Source organism: Sturnira hondurensis, unplaced genomic scaffold (genome assembly GCF_014824575.4).
Source record: "Sturnira hondurensis isolate 20B ecotype Veracruz unplaced genomic scaffold, ASM1482457v3 Scaffold0015596, whole genome shotgun sequence".
NCBI lineage: Eukaryota > Metazoa > Chordata > Mammalia > Chiroptera > Phyllostomidae > Sturnira > Sturnira hondurensis.
The window spans coordinates 19,138,640-19,158,289 of NW_028088227.1; positions in this window are offsets into that span (position 1 = coordinate 19,138,640).

Consider the following 19,650-nt stretch of genomic DNA (forward strand, 5'->3'; position numbering starts at 1 on the left):
TTACACTGATTAAAAAATGTGCTTAATGAACAAAATTGTTGGAAATCGTTCTCTTTTTTTTCCAACTTAAAAGTAGGGTCATGCCCTCACTGGTAATGCTCAGTTGGTGGGGCATTCTCCCACAAAGCAAAATGTCACGGGGTCGATTCCAGGTCAGGGTGCTGCAGAACAGGACCAAGGCGGGTTCGATATACAGTTACTGAAAGGACCCCCTACTAGGTTTTCATTGTCCACCACCAGAGGAAAGACGTCTCTCAAGGCCAGAGATTTGTGAAAAGGATAGGAAATGTTCGTTTAAAGCTACCATTTACAACAGCGTGGATGGAACTGGAAAGCATTATGCGGAGTGAAATAAGCCAGGTGGTGAAAGACAAATACCATATGATCTCACCTTTAACAGGAACCTAAACAACAAAACAAATAAGTAAGCAAAATATGACCAAACACACTGAAACAGAGACCAGGCTGACAGCATCCAGAAGGGAGAGGGGAGGAAATTTCAGAGGGAAAGGGGAAGGGTTTACAGGAAGAAGAATAAAGGACACATGGACAAAAACTAAGGGGAGTGGAAATGGGAGGGAGGGAGAGAACACTGGAGTGGGGGCTGAGATGGGAGTAAAAGACAGAAAACTACTTGAACAATATTTAAAATAAATTTAAAAAATGTTAAAAAGCTATACAGTCTTAAAGTAGTGACCTGATATCTTCATTAAAATATCAAAGTCCTTTAGGATACCCACAGATACACACAGTCTTTCCTTCTCCATCTACTCTAATTTGGGGTACCATATCTCAGGAAAAGAAGTCGATTCAGGCTCCTGGCACCATCAGCTATGTCACCATCAGAGTCTCCAGCTTTGGACCCCAGTTAATCCAAAGTCATATGGCACCTTCTCATGGCCTACTGGCAAGAGTCCTTTCACCCTACTTCCAGGCAGAGTCTCTCCTGCTTCCTAGGCCATGAGGCCAAAGGGAGCACCCCAAAGCTGCATGGTCCTCTCCTATTGCCACAGCTGCATGGTCCTTACTCTGCCAAAACCTCGTGACTCTCTCTCTAATGGCTGCTGTGTCTGGATTTAATTCCCTGCGCCAATCTTCCTCTGTATTCCCATTTCCAACTCCTCCCACAATCAGTTACACCTGCCAGCATTCCTGTATTATTCCAAGTTTACTGGGCTGCCATCACGAGTCTGGGCAGATGTGGCTCCATGTCATGGAGCCAATCTTCTCCCAGCTCTCATGCAGGCTCTGTAACCAGAAGGACCTTCCCACCACTTACATCTTGGTAAAAGTCACTTCTATCCCCCTGGCTCAAAGCCTGGGCACAGCTATTTAACATATCTATGCAACCAGTTAAAATTTGTAGATATGTTAAATGATCATGCCAGAGGTTATTTGCAAAGCTGTTGCTATACAAAACAGCTCTGCATGTTCCTGCTCCATGTGGCCCTTCCCCCTGCTCACATCTGTTTCGGGGGGGGGGGAAAGGATGAGGACATCCTAGGCATATGCCCTTGAAACAGGGTGCAGCCAAGTGAGGGGGTCCTAAATATTTCCTGGAAACGTTGAATTCTGGACCCTATTCCAAATCCCTATTTAGGATCCCCCTCTTGGCTGCATCCTGTTTCAAGGGCATATGCCTAGGTTGGAAGTTTCAGTCCCTGGTCGGTGTGCATATGAGAGGCAACCAATTTATGATTTTCTCTCCCTCTATTTCTCCCTCCCTTCCCCTCTTTCTAAAAATAAGTAAAATATTTAATTTAAAAAAGTAGTGTCATGATGACCAGCAATAAATCAGAGTTCCAAGGAAACCTAAGTAAATAGTCAATGTCATCTAAATTTGTAATTAGAGTATAAAGAAGACAGATCAATGGCTTATTTTTATCTGTAAAGTTCAAGAAGATAAATAAGAAGTTTTACAAAATGCCATTTGAAAGCCAAGATGAAATGAGAACATATATACATATATATTTCCCAAGACATGAAGAGGAATAAAAGTTTCTCCTTAAATTTTAAACTACATTTGTTAGATACAAATATATAGATATAGCAGTCAAAAATCAATCTCAATTACTGTCAGAATTTTCTTGTCACAAAAAATTTTTGGTCCCTGCTTCCCCTAAGCAGAAAAAGATAATGTTGTTTTCCTTCTGAAGTAAAAACTAAAATGTTTTTTACCTGAAAAAGAAGATAGAGTATTATTAGAGTCCCCAGAGCTGTTTGTAACTCATATTGGTGGCCTTCTGCTCTTATCCCCACTTGTCTCTTCATGTGGAAATTAATTTTTGAATATCTAATCCAAAACAGATTCTCTTCTAGGCACTAAAGGTCTCAGTTTTCTGTTATTTATATACATTCATATGGATGCCTCTGCCCTTACTATAGACATATGTCACTAATAACATAATAGATATAATAAGCCATGTGGTGATATACATATAATAAAACTAATCTGATAGTACCTTTTTACACTTTTTTTTACACTTTAGTAATTTTTTTTTAGATTTTGTTAATATAACTTATGCATTATTTTTTAAAAAATAGTTCTGTAGCCTTGGCTAATGCTGGAGGATTTTAATGTGAAAATATTTTTAAAGTGAATTTTTCTAAACAAATATATTGTTAACTATTACTCCTTTACAAAACTAAATTAAACTTAAATATATATTTCTTCTTTAACTGAGTGCATTTAAGACCAGGTGTTTTCTTGGCCTCCTATTTAATCGTCTATTTGTTTTTTCCACCTGAAAGATTTTTCTTCAAGTGCTTTGCCAAGACCCAATGTATTTTCTACCTAGAGTCAGCTCTTCACTATCTCCTGGGATTACAACATTATAGATTACCTGTAACAGACCTTGCTTTTCAGGACTTATTGACATTGCCATCTTCTCCACTTGCAATCAAGTCATTTCCTGACAGTCAGGTCATTTCTCCAGGCAATAAAGTATGTTTTAAAAGTCAAACTATTCTCTGGCTGCATTTAAACATTGTAAATAACAGTCATCATGTTTTAATAAGTTTTTAATGCAAACATATTAGCTAACATATTCATCTATTCAATAAAGTAGATAACAAGTCAAAATGTTGGATTATCATATTCAATTACAAGTCATGATAAACCAGAATGGTAACACTCACTGAGAAATAGGCAATTATAGAGGAGCAGATGCACTTATGGTCTTCCTCACGTTGGCAGAAAATTGCACAGGTACAGGTAAAGCCACTTTGATTTTTCCACTCAAAATGTCTTTTCCACAAGTGATTCAATTTTTAAAGCATTTTAAAACATTTAAATTTAAAAACATTTTATTCCATAGTTATATCAACAGTTATAAATATAAATCATATATTTATGATTTATACACAATCATAAATTATGTATAACAAATTGATATTACCTTAATTATATACAACACTTTTAAAACAAATGACATATCAAGAAACATTTATTCCTAATATCAGGCAAAATTTGATGCTCCCGAAGCTGACACTGCTGAGAGGGAACTAACACACCAGTTATCTCTGTTGTCTTCTAACACCCTTTCCATGTTGTCTTAGGCCTGTGAGTACAAACGAGTTAATGGCAACATCGAACGAAGACCACAGCTGCCAGTTTAGGACTAGCTTTGTCTTTATTGCTGTGAAAACATCACGTAACACCAGCCACAGCCTCTTGTTTTATTTCTTAGCTTCTCTCGGGTTGCTTATATTTGCTCATGAGCAAATTCTATGTTGTTTTTCACAGAGACCTATAAATTGTATAATGGTTATGCCTTTACTTCTGTCCCTCCATGCACTGCTTTTGGCTGAAAACTCTTAATTATGACATTCATACCAGTATTCCCAAAGTAGTAATACTCAGATGATACCAGACAGCGGTATATGCCAATGAGTTATCACTGAACTAGGGCTGCATTCAAACTCACGCTGACACAGTGAAGGTGCTCATCTCCCACCAACTCAGAGTCCTAAGGACCAGAAGGTTTAAGCAGGTAAATGCCCTTCTAAAACTAATAATATTTATAAGTATTTATATTATATAATAATACATAGTATGTATAATTATATAACATATACAATATACATGATGCATGTATACATGTGTACATGTAGGCATATATACAAACATGTAAACAGTTCTTGTGATAAGAGCATAATTAGTGGAATACATATTTTAAATAGTGATGACAGATCATGTAGGATTAGCAGATTATTATTTTCTTTTTAATATTAGTGCTTTCTCAAGGAGTTGACTAAAAGAAAAGGTTTTAGGCAAATTGAGAGAAATTTGTTGAGAAGTACAAATTATTTAGTGTTTACTGAGGTGGTAGAAATATTTCCTAGTGCTGTAGTAGATGATACCCTGAATACTAATAAGTCAGCCTCTAGACTTTATCATTTCTTCCTCTCTCCCCTTTAAATATCCTTAGCTCCTTTACACTCTACAGTCTCCATTTAGACTCCCAATTCCTCAGCTCCTTTTTCCATAAGAGTCTTCCTCATGGAAGTAGGGACTGCCTATAAAGATGAGACCGTGGCAAAATTATTTGGCCAGCATGTACAATATTCTGCATTCTGTGATGCACCTCTGTTGATTTTAGATAAACTCAGTTATTATCAATTACCCTCAGGTTTCAGGGCCTCTGTGGCTCACAGCTCCATTCACTGGGTTTGCAGCGTTACCCACAGTCATTCCGCCTTTGTCATGATGGGTAGCCTGTGTTGGCAGGTAGGTATTTTTATCAGGCTCTTTTCTGACTATAGACTTTTGAAATTCTAAATGCATTTTTTGTTGCTGTTGTTGTTGTCATTATTTCTCTATCCCTTCCAGTCTAAACTGGTCTTTCTTATGGTATAAAGTTCCAAAACTTGTGGATCTCCCAGCTATGTCACGGAAATTTACTCCACTCACTTTTCTTTCCTAAACAATAAACTTCTGCTTTGGGCTTCTCCTGAGTTAATGGAGGAAATCTTTAAGTTGCACACGTAATCTTTTCATAAAGTCTTAGGTATAACAATACTGTGATCTTTTATTCCTTTTGTGGCAATAAGAAAAGGCTGGACACACGAATAACTCTTCTCTTCACATCACACTTCCCCGAGAGTACGTTTTCTAGTTGTAGGGTCTTTTACAATCTGGAGAAGATGAGAATTTTCAAAACAGGAAGTTCTTTTATTTATTATTTCTTTCCTCAGTTTACCTTTTTTTTCTTCTCAGTAACTGTAATGAGCAAGAACAAAACAAGATACATACTCATACTTGTTTGAAACTTTCCTCTACTAAATAATTTTGCATATCCAAATTTTGCTTTTATATGGCTCTGGATTGTAATTCAGTTTCTTCCACAAATAGGATATCATGAGTTGTATAGAACAGAAATTTGACTTCAGAGTCAAATGGAAATAAGACTGGGGACCCTTTAAATTTCTTAGTCATCACTTAAGAAGAAATTGTGTGAAGCAATTAGTTTCAAATGAATCTCCTTAACATTAGAATAAATAACACTCCCAAATGATTTATTTCTTGTTTTGTTTTGTTACTTTCCACTGCTTATGGATGTCATAGTAGTTATACTATTCATTCTATTTATTTAGATAATCATCTAAACTTTCTTTGTCTTTGCTTATTATTGCCTACTTTTTGAACTTTTTTAAAGATTTTTTAAATTTATTTATCTTTAGAGGGGAAGGGAAGGAGAGAGGGAGAGAAATATCAATGTATGGTTGCCTCTCATGTGTCCCCTGCTGGGAACCGGGAACTGACCTGCAACCCAGGCATGTGCTCTGAATGGGAATCGAACCGCGATCATGTGGTTCGAAGGCCCGCGCTCAATCCACTGAGCTACACCAGCCAGGACTACTTTTTGAACTTTTTACCAGACTGATTTGAAGTATGTCTTTACAATGCTTTTATTGCTATCAATTCTACATGGAGATGTTAATCAGTAAATAATTTAAATAGAAGAAAAATATGTGATTTGTCCCTATGATTCAAATATGATATAATTAACACAATTATCATAAGTTTTCAAAAATGTTTTAACTAGGATAATGAGACTGAGAACACAGAAACCTATTTTATGTGGTAGTTAAGAAAGTTTTTTTTTCTGACAAAGCCAGAATAACATCAATAGGACCATCTTATTTCAGTTGGCATGGTTGTAGAAATAGGATTATTAGAGATACAGAAGATGCAGTGTCAGAGGGAAATAGCAAAAGATAAAGCTGGAGATTTGGTACTGAGTGGGTCCTGCAAGAGCTGGAGAGGGCTCAGCTGCCAGAGCAGACGGCCGCAACAAGGCAGCTTCTCCCACCCTCCACCCCTGGCAGCTGCCATTCTCCTCTCTGTTCCTGACATTTTCCTACATGTAATTGATGCCATGAGGTAGTTGTCTTCCTCTGTCTTCGCTGATTTTACATTATGTTGTACCCTCCAAATTGGGTACATAAATGCAGATATAAGGTCAATTCATTCTGAGGATCTAATATACAGAGTAGTGAGTGTTTGATAATACTATATCATGTCATTGAACTTTGTCAAGAGGATAAGTCAGCATTCTCAACCAAAATAAATAAATAAATAAATAAATAACTATATGAAAGGAAAACAAAAGGCGCTTTACCGCATGATTATAAATTGCAGTAAATGGATAAAAACACAGGGATATTGAGAAAGTAAAAATCTTGACTTTTGTTTCAAAAAGGTAACTCTCGCTGCCTTGTAAAGAAGGTGTAACCCCACAGAAACTCCATTTCCTTAACAAGACCCTGTTTTCTTTATCTTCATCTGCTCCTTCTCTTAATCATTAAGTCCTTAGGGCATTAGATTCCGGTCAGTTTAAACCATCTTAGCAACATAGCCTCAGACTTCTTCACCACAGAGGCATAGTTTCAGTGAAGCTAAAGAGAACATCTGGACTTCAGTTGTGTGTTTTTTTTCAGCCCCAGGCCTTCCACAGCGGAATGACCCTATACACTGCACCCAGATGGGAGAAAGCCATGGCTGGCTTCAGGACCTGACACAATGATCAGATACAGCTGACCCTGGTCCCATCCAATCATTAAAGCCCCCGACCCTCACTCCTTTAACCACCACAATTAATTATTTTTCCTTTATATAACCCATCCCCTGGAAGCCATCCAGAAGCGAGGGCTTTGGGCATTAGCTTACCTACGACCCCATACTTTCCTCAACGAATGAACCGCTGCTTCGCTGCACACTCCTGTCCGTGTTTGATTTGGCTTCGATGTGCAGGTGAACAAACCCCTTTAGTCCAGTGATAAACAGAGAAGAAAATGAGATCACAGAGACCTGTCTGATGCTGCTGTAGTGGAACGCATGGACTGAATTACATATTTCCCCCAAATCAGTCACTTCGCTTATAAGAACTAAACTGTAATTTTAAAAAAAGATAAGAAAAACACGCTTTTTCCAGAATTAATAACCTTCCTTTATATGAAACACAGGGACTGAAAAACATTGGGTGTTATGTTTTAAAAATAAGTAATTATGGATGAAGGATTCAAAAAGTATGAATGTCTTTTTAATCCCTAAAACAAAACAAAACAAAATTTGCTAAGTTGATTATACTGCTGGCTCCAGCCCTGAGCCCTTTCTTATATCTGCATCGTTTAATGTGTAACTTTGATTGCATTCTACACTGGGCAGGGTCTTCTGCGTCAGGTTGGGACTCAGATTGTTACCATAGGTAGTTAACTATTTATTAATAAAAAGGGGAGTAGGGGGAATTAGACACTGAGTTCAATACATGAGGAAGCATGAGCCTGCTTGCTTAGCTAGGAAGTTATAGTTTCACACCCCAGGGCATGATAGTATTGCGCCACCAAATGGATTAACATTTCTCCCTTCCCCACTTTGGTACCAAATTGTTGGGGGGTGGGGCGGGTAATGGGGAAGGTACTTGACCATAGAGACATGTGAGTCTAACTAGGGTTGGGCTTACCAAAAGTACCTGGTCCATCCAAATTCCAAGCTAATATAATTTTAGGGGAACAAAGAAGCTCCCTTCCTTTCTCCCATCCCGTAACAGCATTGCCCTGTGCATTCTCACATTCAGAAAATAGGACAGATAGAATCCGACTTTCTTAACTACCCATAATCCTCCACTACAGCCTACTTGTTCCCCCGCTATCCTCACTGTCACTCTGTTTTGATGTTATAGGGCATGTGGTGATTCAGAAGTTCTTGTGAGCCCCAACAAGGAATGTGGGAGAGAACTCAGAATTCTCATGGGGCCAGTTTAGTAAATCACCTGAAGATCTATGTACAGATTTACATAGGAATGAGAATAAGGTATAATTAAAAGGCTATATCTTGCCAACAGAAGATGGATTGGACACTTCAGCAGTAGATGGCATACGGATAGGGACCAAAGTCCAAAACACAGACCAGAGAAAACACTCATGAGCCAGGATATAACCTTGAATAAAGGAACCACTTAGAAATTCTGGAAAACTAAGTATGTAACCAAAAGAGAGATTGAGTAAATCTATGAATTACTAAATTAAATTAGAAGTGATTGTTACTTGAAATGAATCCAGCTACTCAGTGTGATTGTTATTTTGCCGGTATGTTAATAGTATGCAGGAAATTTTTTTGTGTGTATTTCTACATATCTGAATTACTGTTGAAAAACTAAAACCAATGCAAAAAATAAAAGATTTATTGTATTCCTTTAATGATATCTATTGTCATCAATATGATCAACAACTTTTACATTACTCTGTATATGTGGATACTTGGATTGGAGATAAACTATAAAAAAAACAACATAAATTCAGAGAAGAGTGGAACATTATTTCCTGATAAAACATACACTTTAGTACAACATTTGTTTTTGTCCATTTTCTAAAAATAAACCAACAAAACAATAAATTAATTCAGTTAAACACTGACCATCTGTTTCCTTCTTATTACCTTGGTATGACAGTCTGAAACGTCAAAATTAGAAATTATATGAGAAGTGATATGACATACTAACTTTAAAAAAATTCAGAGTCCATAAAAGTCCATAAAAAGTAAGTTATGGTTTCTCAAAGTACAAAATACCTTTCCTAGTGATTTTTGTACTTTTGACATGGCAGGATCACCATTCTCTCAGTTTTTAACATCAAAGCAACCTGAGGCAGGGATTCCTGGACCATCTACCCCCTACCATGGAAGGGAACAACCAACAGAGACCGTGACTCTGAGCACACTCTTAACTCCCTTAGCCACCATGATTGGTTCTATTTTCCCAATATAATACATCTCCTGGAAACCCCTGGAGGCCAGAGCTTTGAGTATTATTAGCTCACCTGAACCTCTGGGTATGGGCCACTTTCAAAAATAAATTCTTACTTTCTTTGCTGCAAATGCATAAATACAAAACAGAGCTTCAGCTGTCCCAGAGAAGCTTTACTCAGTGGTGCTTTTGTGTTGCAGAGCGCTCTGCTTGGTTTTAAGAATTGTATCTTGACCCCTGTGGCTAAGGGCCAGGGACGACCTTTGGAATGGGAGCCACAGGAGACAAAGTTTGTCTCTGGTAGCAAATGCTGCCTCAGTTTCCTCTCCCTGCCCCCAAAGCTTGGTCGGAAGTCAATGACGGGTAAGATCACTCACAGCAGGGGGCAACCTAAGCCAGACTCCATCACTTGGGAGGCCTTCGTTGAAGGACTCGGGGGCTGCAACAAAGAGCAAAAACAAAGAGCAATGGACTCTCGCCCCCACTTTGACAAAGCCCGAGTCCCCATGTCCTCTGGGAGAAGCCCTTCCTGGCTCTAATCCCCTTAAGCCTGAATACCTGATGGGGAGGGATGCAGCTCCTTGCCTTGCTAGAGCGTGTCCTGGGGAAAAATCTAGCATCACAAAGACTTGCTGATAAACCTGTGAAATCTGCTCTGCTAAGAGTGCTTTCATTCATATGTTAAGGGTTCGAGCAGGAAACCCTAAAACTCTGTTCCTGACAGACTCTGAAGCCCTCAGATTTCTTTGAAATGTTATCTACTGTTTGATCCTTGCCGCTCTGTATTCCTGTGTATTAGAACCCAATAAAGGGTCCTGGAGGAGGGGGCTCGAGGCCTTTNACTCAATGGTGCTTTTGTGTTGCAGAGCGCTCTGCTTGGTTTTAGGAATTGTATCTTGACCCCTGTGGCTAAGGGCCAGGGACGACCTTTGGAATGGGAGCCACAGGAGACAAAGTTTGTCTCTGGTAGCAAATGCTGCCTCAGTTTCCTCTCCCTGCCCCCAAAGCTTGGTCGGAAGTCAATGACGGGTAAGACCACTCACAGCAGGGGGCAACCTAAGCCAGACTCCATCACTTGGGAGGCCTTCGTTGAAGGACTCGGGGGCTGCAACAAAGAGCAAAAACAAAGAGCAATGGACTCTCGCCCCCGCTTTGACAAAGCCCGAGTCCCCATGTCCTCTGGGAGAAGCCCTTCCTGGCTCTAATCCCCTTAAGCCTGAATACCTGATGGGGAGGGGTGCAGCTCCTTGCCTTGCTAGATTGTGTCCTGGGGAAAAATCTAGCATCACAAAGACTTGCTGATAAACCTGTGAAATCTGCTCTGCTAAGAGTGCTTTCATTCATATGAAATGAAAGGGTTCGAGCAGGAAACCCTAAATGTTAAGGGTTCGAGCAGGAAACCCTAAAACTCTGTTCCTGACAGACTCTGAAGCCCTCAGATTTCTTTGAAATGTTATCTACTGTTTGATCCTTGCCGCTCTGTACTCCTGTGTATTAGAACCCAATAAAGGGTCCTGGAGGAGGGGGCTCGAGGCCTTTTGCTCCGATGAGAAACTGGCCACCAGCCCACGGCCTTTTCCCTCTGGGAAAATGGCTACCCGTCCTCCCCAAGCAGATCACATCATATCTCTGTCCTGATTACATTCCGTCTGTGGCACTCGGGGGGGGGGACTCTCACGAAGCCGCCCCTGCACTTTTGTTCTCCAAACCTCTCATTTATGTAACTGTGAACAGATATTGCCAGCAAAGCGTGTTCAAGAAAATATTACACACAATTCAACAATAAGGGTCTCTGACCTTTTATTTTTACCTCTAAGGAAAATGTGGAGAATGAGGTATATTGAAAGAGTTCAATTGCCAGATTCATATGAAAATATCAGAGGAAATTAGAATATTTATCTTGCAAATATGTCTCTTGCAACTTTGGATAAACAAATGAATAAGTTCTTTGTACAGTTACCTACAAAATGGATTGATATAAATAAAAAAAGCCTAGAATCTATTATTTAACATGTATTTACTACCACCTTCTATGTACTGAGTATTGGTCTGTATGCCTAGATATAGCAGTGGGCTGAAAAATAGAAAGAGAGAAAAAAAAGAGAAGAAACACAACATTCGGGTATGTTAGATATTACAGTATAGAAACTATTTTCTTTCTTTGTGTTTTTCTCTTTTTCTTTATCCAAAAAAATATACATTGAAAACCAGTGATGGGAAATAGTATGCTGATCCATTTTCTACCTTCATAGAGTTGAAAGTTTAGTGTATTTACATAAGGATAAGTGAATTAACTTTCTCTTTACAAAAACATTATTACAGAAGTAAATTTTGAATTCATAATTTGTAAAGTGAGAAATCAATGTAATTAATGGATCCAGAGTCCTTAACTGTGAAAGTAGAATGTATTGCTAAGCTGAAATGATATTGGTCTGTACTAACTAACAACCTGCTAATATATTCATCATTTTTACATCCACTTCAAATTAATGATCCCTATTGAAACTTTTATGGAATATAATGTCATTTATATTTATAGGTTTAAGAGACATCTTAATGATTAAAATAATTCAAATCTCTACTTCGGGGGCAGGAACCCTATTGCTGTTGACGAGATCTCTGTGGCCCAATTACCAACTTAATTGCATCCAGCTGGGAGGACATGACTGCTAAGGCACAAATAAGCCCACTTAGCAGGTGCATCCTTGACCCTGCACCAGTTAGAAGCAGCACATCTCGGTTCCCACTTCCACCGTTCCATGCGTGGCTTGGTGGATAACTTTTACTTAGAGTCTTCAAAATTGTTGGAGCTATCATCATTTCACAAATTACTCTTTTTCTGACGGCTAAAATACACTTTCTGCAAGTTCGTAGAGACTCTTTACTAGAATCTAAAGTGGAGTTGTCAGAGGGGGGAAAACCATGCTTTCCCATCAATCAGAGTCAATAGAAAATATAGTCTACTGTGAAATTGTGCTTCTGTCACTCAAGGTCAAGGGATAGTTAACTGACATCACTCAAAGGGTTCTAACGCTAGTGTTTTCTAAAGCTGGTCTTCTGTTCTCCTATCTCTGTTCCGCAATCTAGGAGATTACCTCTCCCTTCTAATGCTGTTTACTTAAAGGAGTGGCAAGAAAAACACTCTATTAAAGGGAGATTTAGTTACTTAAGAGAAGAAAATCATTTTCATGCCAGTATATTTCTATCTGTACCTTGGCCACAGGTGTTCACTTATTTCCCCAGCCCCACCCCTCAATTTCACTCTGCACTCTCCTCCACTGTGTTCTGTGCTTACGACCCTGATTTATTTTCTGCCTAAGCTCCCTTGCCCTCTGGCTTCTGGGGTGATGCAGCCCTGAGAGTGACCATTAAAACACTGGCAGAGGAAGCAGTGGGGTTTGAGTCTTCAGTGCCTGTAGATTCCTACTGAACTAGGGTTAGATAGAGTCTTGATTTCTCTGTGGGAGTCAGAGCACCTTTGGGGGATTGATCTCTTACAACTGTGACCCTCTGTACTCAAGCTCACACTAACGGGACTGTTTTCATCTGAGAATTTATAGCTGTCTTAGTGTTTGGAAGCTAAAGATTCAAAGAAGTAGAAAAGTAGGAGGGGCATGATTGTGCCTGCACAGTCTCTCTCAGTTCCAGTGAAGAGCCTTGGTGCTTCCGGAGGTGAGAATTGACCACAGTTCATGGTTCCCTTGCTCTGTGGGAAGATGCACCCAAAGGAAGGAGTTGTAGGGAAATAACCCATGTGGAAAAAAGAAAATAAGAAAAAGTCTACAAACACTGGTTAAATTATTTTTACTGATTCCCATTATCATTATGTTTACAGAATAGGAATCTAATCCGAACTTATTTTTAAGGTTACTTGATCTTCACAAAATTGAACTCGTATTTTACATATTTTAATTTACAAAGTATGCACTTTGTGACATCATTGATCTCTTTTTATAAAGGAGAAGTTAAAGTGGGTCAATAGTGATGATGCTAAAATAATAATTCTGCTTTTTGAAATACTTTGTCCCCATACCTAGATATAGTTCAAATATGGGCTGAGGGAGCTGAGAGGGTGCTCATTCCTGCTGCAGCCGTGAAGCGAAGGGAGGGGGAATAAACTGAATGTGGGGGAAAGAGGCAGCAGCGACGGTAGGAGCGAGATGAATCACTTAGTTCAGCGGTATCAATAATGGATGTTTTGATTAGTTTGTTATTATCCCCCACAAAAACGAGCTTATAAACTTGCTTTGAAAGAAAATAGACATCTAAGTTTCTGTGCCAGAGAGAATCTTTAAGGATCTAACAGTGATTATTTACTAGTGGTTTATACATGGAGAGATGAACTCTTTGACAGTCCATCTATAATAAAATGTACATTTAATATGAATACATTTAATAAAATATATATTTGCCTATTTTTATTAAAAAGTCTATTCATATTTTGAGATGTACTAAAGTGGTTAGTAACTATATTCTTTGAAAGGTTTGTGAAAACTTTTGTAGAAAAGAGCTGATGTTTACTACTTATAATTATGAATGCTGTTTCTACTTTACCATTAAAATGTTTAAATAATTGGAACTAAACTATTTTATAATAAATATGACTAGATATTTCATTTCTTATTGTACAACATAACCCACTATCAAGAGGCTGTGATTTTTTGGCAATCTATAATAAAGCAAAAGACATGGCCTCTATTGACAATACAGAACACCAACAGCTTTTTCTATGAAATCTTGGGCACAACCCTGATTTATGTTTTAACATAAATGATGTCAGGGTTTAATAAATATTCCTATACATGTTTTTGCGAACAGATGCAAAGGTATATGATTTGTGATTGTTGTAGGAATTTTGTGAATTAGCGAAATAATTGAAATGTAAACTTTCTCTGCCTAATACATAGTTCAGAATGCTATTTTCTGAGAAAAATGTCTTTATTTTTCTGGGACTAAAAAAAACACCCAACTTTGTAAGGCATATGGTTACCAGAAAGCACTATCTTCCCATGCGTGAGTTATTGAAGGTTTCACAGAGGCAGTAATTATCCAACCTTTAAGTGCTCGTACATATACATTTTATTTTACCTATTCCTTCCAATCTCTGGGGTTAAACAAAACATGGAAAGAAATGTCTCATCTAATGCCATTTTCTGAGTTACATTGCAATAATATGCACTGAAGAAAGCAGTTTGCTTACCAAGCCATGAAAACTGCTTCTCAGCTAGAAATACAAATGTTCTCCTTGATTGAGTTTTAATGAAGATAGATAGATACATCTGCAAATGCATAGAGGGAAAGGAAGACGAGGAGAAGCGGAAAATAGAATGCAAGTGGATGCATTTATGAACAAGCAGAACCTGCAGGCTTTCTTTGTCTGATATGATTGTTCCCCGTGAGTTTGAATGTAAGTGAAGAGCTAGTCTTGTAGTACAACTTAACTTTTCCTACCATTCCAATTTCTCATCTTGTCTCTTTTTCAGTCTAGTGTGAAGCTTTTCAAATCAAGCTTCTCTTTTTCTGATTTTCTGATCTAATTATAACAGACTTTGCTTTGCAATCAGCATCCACGTTACATGCCATGAAATTGCCTTATATTTTAAAGAATGGCATTTGCCACCCATATTCACTTTCTCTTTCTCACTTAGGCAAATGCAGCTGCTGTTTAGAGCCAGCACAGACCAGCTATGCCCCTGACCATGACTGCTTAGAGTTTCTTCATTCAATATTGTAATTGTGCCTCTTCCTTGCACAATTAAATTTGAATTTGTGTTCTGAGAATATTGCATACGCCTGATGACCAAAGAGAAAATAGACCCTTTTCTACAAACTGATAGTTCTTTTTTTATTTTATTTTAATCAAGTGAAATGCTAATTCTTCATACACACATACCTACACATATTTCACCACCTTAAACAATAAGAATAATTATTTTGGTTTAGTTCAAAATCTGTCACAAAATATGACCACTGAAACCATTATAGTTCTTAACCCTGGTGAATAAAATAAGACAATTTAAGACATACAACTGACACCTTTAATATTTAGAATTTTGTGATTCTTTTCCTGCCAATCTAAGTTCTTCCCCACAGTTCACTGAGGCTGTAAACTGTAAGTGGAGTTGAAGGGCAGGGCAATCAAAATACCGAATATTGAAAAGGTTGAGGTAGTAAAGCACCTTTCCCAGGATATAGAAGACATTAGGGTTGTGATATTTTATATTAGTGTGGAGATTACACTGGGGATGGAAAATGGCAAAACAAGAAGCCACTATTTTTAAATGGCTACTTCAAAAGGATTCTGTAGTAGAAAATTGATATTTTTTAGCCTCAAAGTTTAAATAACATTTTTGGTCATATTTGAACATTTATTTGAGCTCACTTATATATATATATATATATGTGATATATATATATATACATATATATATATATATATATCACATATATATACATGTATATATAAACAATGTATGCATGTATTATTTATATATATATAAATCAGAGTATATATACATATACACACATATATATACATATGGTATATATGTATTTCTACATATATACTATATATAGTATGTATGTGCACACACATACACACATATAGTATATACATATACATATATGCATATACATGTACACACATATACATATAGTATGTGTATTTCTACATATATATACATATACACATATATACACATATAGTATATATGTATTTCTAATTTCTAATGATATGCACTGTAACATGTGTTACAGTACTTATAGGGGATGGCCATTAAAATGTTATTTACATTGAAATGAGTCTTTTGACATCTTTAAGGGTTACACCCTGTAGGCTAGAATCCTAACTAGCTTCATCACTGTGAGGTTAAAAACTCTGTAGCTGGGAGACATTCCTTCCTGCATTTTTGTGCCAAAGTTCTATGTACCCTATACTTTCCTTCAGTCATTTTCTTTTACCTAAAAATCAGATCATCACAGCAGAGAGCAGCCAGTTCTCCCTTACAAGTCCTCAGCCTGGAGAGTTGTGATGAATGTGGCAGTCTGAAAGCAGGGCCTTGTCTAATTGATTTCCCAAGACGACACCTAATGCAAATTCAGGACAAATTTTTTAGTAACTTGCAACTCAGGTACACGTTCATTCTTCAAAAGCATTATTTCAACATTTACCCTTTAGTAGGATACGTCTCCTGAAATTCTCAGTGTGGACCTTCTGATACTGCAGGGGTCTAAGAGATGAAAATAATTTCCATAATTGTATCTACCTTTTTCATGGTATCTACATCTTTCATTTTTATTTCCTAAGTAGAATAGGATGATGATTTCCAGGAGTTATATGATGTGTGATATCAATATGAAAACCCAGCTCTTAAATTGTCAGACATTAGAAAGATGAGAAAATATGAAATAGAGCCACTTTTTCTCACTAAATATTGTCTTGCTGTTAAAATGGATCATTTTAAATGTTACTTTGCTAACATGTTTAGTATAGGTACTTAAAATGAATTAACAGCTAAGATACAATACCTGAGCCTAAATTTTTCCAAATTGCAGTTCCTTACAAGGGACTTAATGCCAGAAGGTTTGCGAGCTGCATTTTTCGATGTTAATCAGTTTTCTCCATCTTATTCCTGAAAATTCATGTAGCACTAATATAGCCGACACTACGATGTGTTGTAACTATCGCACTGTTGTTTCTCATTTTAAAATTTTTGATAAAAACTTGCTTCCAATATTAAAGCAGCTTACGACATTTGTTATCATAAAGAAAGTACCTGGCAGAAATATCTGATAAACACTAATGCTTTTTTGATCTGGTTCTCTGATTTCCACTTTTTCCTAAGATAGGCAGTAAAAAGAACCCCAGATCATACTAGCTTAAATTTTTCTTATCCTCTTCTACTTAGCTGCTAGATGGTCACACCTGTGTAAAAACTCAGCTCTAGGCTAACAGTGACCAGAGGAGAGGCAGGAGGGAATTTCAGGGGAAATGGGGGTTTACAGGAACAAGTATAAAGGACACATGGACAACAACTAAGGAGGCTGGAAACGGCAGGGAGGTGGGAGCACTGGAGGGGTGAGCTGGGATGGGAGTAAAAGACAGAAAAATGTACCTGAGCAACAATTAAAATAATTTAAAAAAACTCAGCTCTAGGGATAAGACTTTATGTGGAACTTTGTATGATTGTACAGCCATTTAATTTCACAAAATTTATACATCCGGTTCTCCCAGCTATGTAATCAAGGATGATTCAATAAGCAGTTACAAGACCCTTAAAATAAATGTAGTTATGTGTGTTCTCCCTTCATTTTACATTTTTGTTTTGTATCCACTGCCCCATAAGGTGATTTGTACCCCCACTTTAGACAAATTACATCATTCTAGGTCTACTCTGATTTTTCCTTTGTGTTTTCTGGCTGTAAAACTGAGTTTTACACATGATTCTTTTTTTTTTTTTTTTTTTTTTTGTAACATAGAGATTTGTTCATTGAGCATTGAGGATAACTCATTCCCACAGACTTTGGATACAGGTCACATTGTTTAGAAACTCAGCTCTGTTGTGCATTAAATAATGATCTTGACAAGTTGTTAACTCTCTAGTTTCTATGTGTTCATAAATAAAATGGAAAAATAGTACCTGTCTTATGAGGTTATTATTAGATCTATATGGGTTAACATAAAATGCTTTACTAAACATGCTAACCCTTGGAAAATTCTGAATAGCTGTTTGTTGTTATGATTTTCTTATAGTCAAACTGAACTCTTGCTATTTATTTTCCCCAGCTTCATCTTATTATATTGACATAATCATACAGCCTAATACATATGTTAGTGTTCTCACTGAAAATAAATACACAAGCTACCAGAGAAATAGCAGTAGTCTAAGGTCCTTGTTGACTAAAATCACTGTAACAATGATATTGTTGTCTTCTCCAAGGGCACTGGTACAGTGGAAAAAATAATGGCTAACATTTGCAGAAAACTCACTGTACTTAACTCTGGATTGGTCACTGTGTCCAGCATTTCACCAGGCCCTCCTAACAGCCATCCTAGGATACAGATTCTGTCATCAATTCATCACTAGTGTACAGATAAAGAAATCGAGGCTTTTCACAGGTCATAGGGGTAACAAGCAGCAGATCCAGGATATGGGTCCAACTGTTACTCGGCTGCACCCCTGCACCATCCTATTTTCATAGCTGTTGCACTCGTGGCCTCTCTCCACCACCCTGTGTAACTATATCTCGATAATTGAAGCAACCATCACTTCTGCTGACACCTTGTTTCAGCTGTGCTCTTCAAGTAATCCTCCCTCTCAACTGTGTAAGTCTCAACACATTGAACCATAACACCCGCCTCTTCCAGTAACTTTGATCATATGTCATCAAAGAAAACTCTCCTTTGATTTAACTTTGATTTGCAGTGCTTCTCCTAAAAATGTAGGCATAGAAAAGGAGTCTAAGCTAATGAAAACAAGACAACAGCCATCATGCTCTTATCAAAATGCCCTTTCCTCCCTTTTCCTCTTCCAAGAAAACCCCTGAGTTCTCTTCCCCCAGATGCCCGAATCCCACAGTGAACTCAAGGTATTTTCAAGGCGGTTGTGCAAAACTTACTAGAGTAGGCCTCTATAATATTTTGTCCTGTAATGTTTAATATAATAGTTACATTATATTAATAATTTTACTTTACTACAATATTACTATTACTTGATATACTTTAACATAGTATATATATTAGTTTATGTATAAATTATTACTTCTTTTGGAATTTTGACTAATTGCCTGAGTTCTTTATACCTAAATAAATCCCCTAATCTTCATTCAATGCCCCACACTTGACAAAAATCAAAAGAGGACTTCTTACATATATATTTATAATTATTATCTTTTAAAAATTCGTGCATGACAGGTTTTCAAATCCAAATGTGAAATATATACTATATATTGTCCTTGTGAAAAACATGAGCAAAATAAAGTACTGGAAATGTAAATACTTTAAGGTAAATATTCTGTTTGGTAAACTTGTGATATAACTCAATGTCTGGACATGAAGTTCTTTTAGGAACCATTTATTTTTTAATGTTGATTTGAATTGTAGTATTCCTATAAATTATCTTGTGATTTTGGGGAGTACTATTCTTTGTATAACTTTTTGCAGATATGTTTGGATGAAAACAGTGAAAATGGAACAAAACTTTTTTTTAAATTTAATACTGGCAGAAAAATTATGTAAAGAATATCAACTCCTTTACTTTTGTTTTTAGAATAAGGAGGACTAACTTGTGGAATCTCACCTGCGGTAACTTAAATGCCAAATTGCCCGGACTTTGGCAAATTCTTTGCTGATAATTCCCTCTTTGGGAATCATGGGAACAGACTACATTCCTCTTGGTAAAGTGGG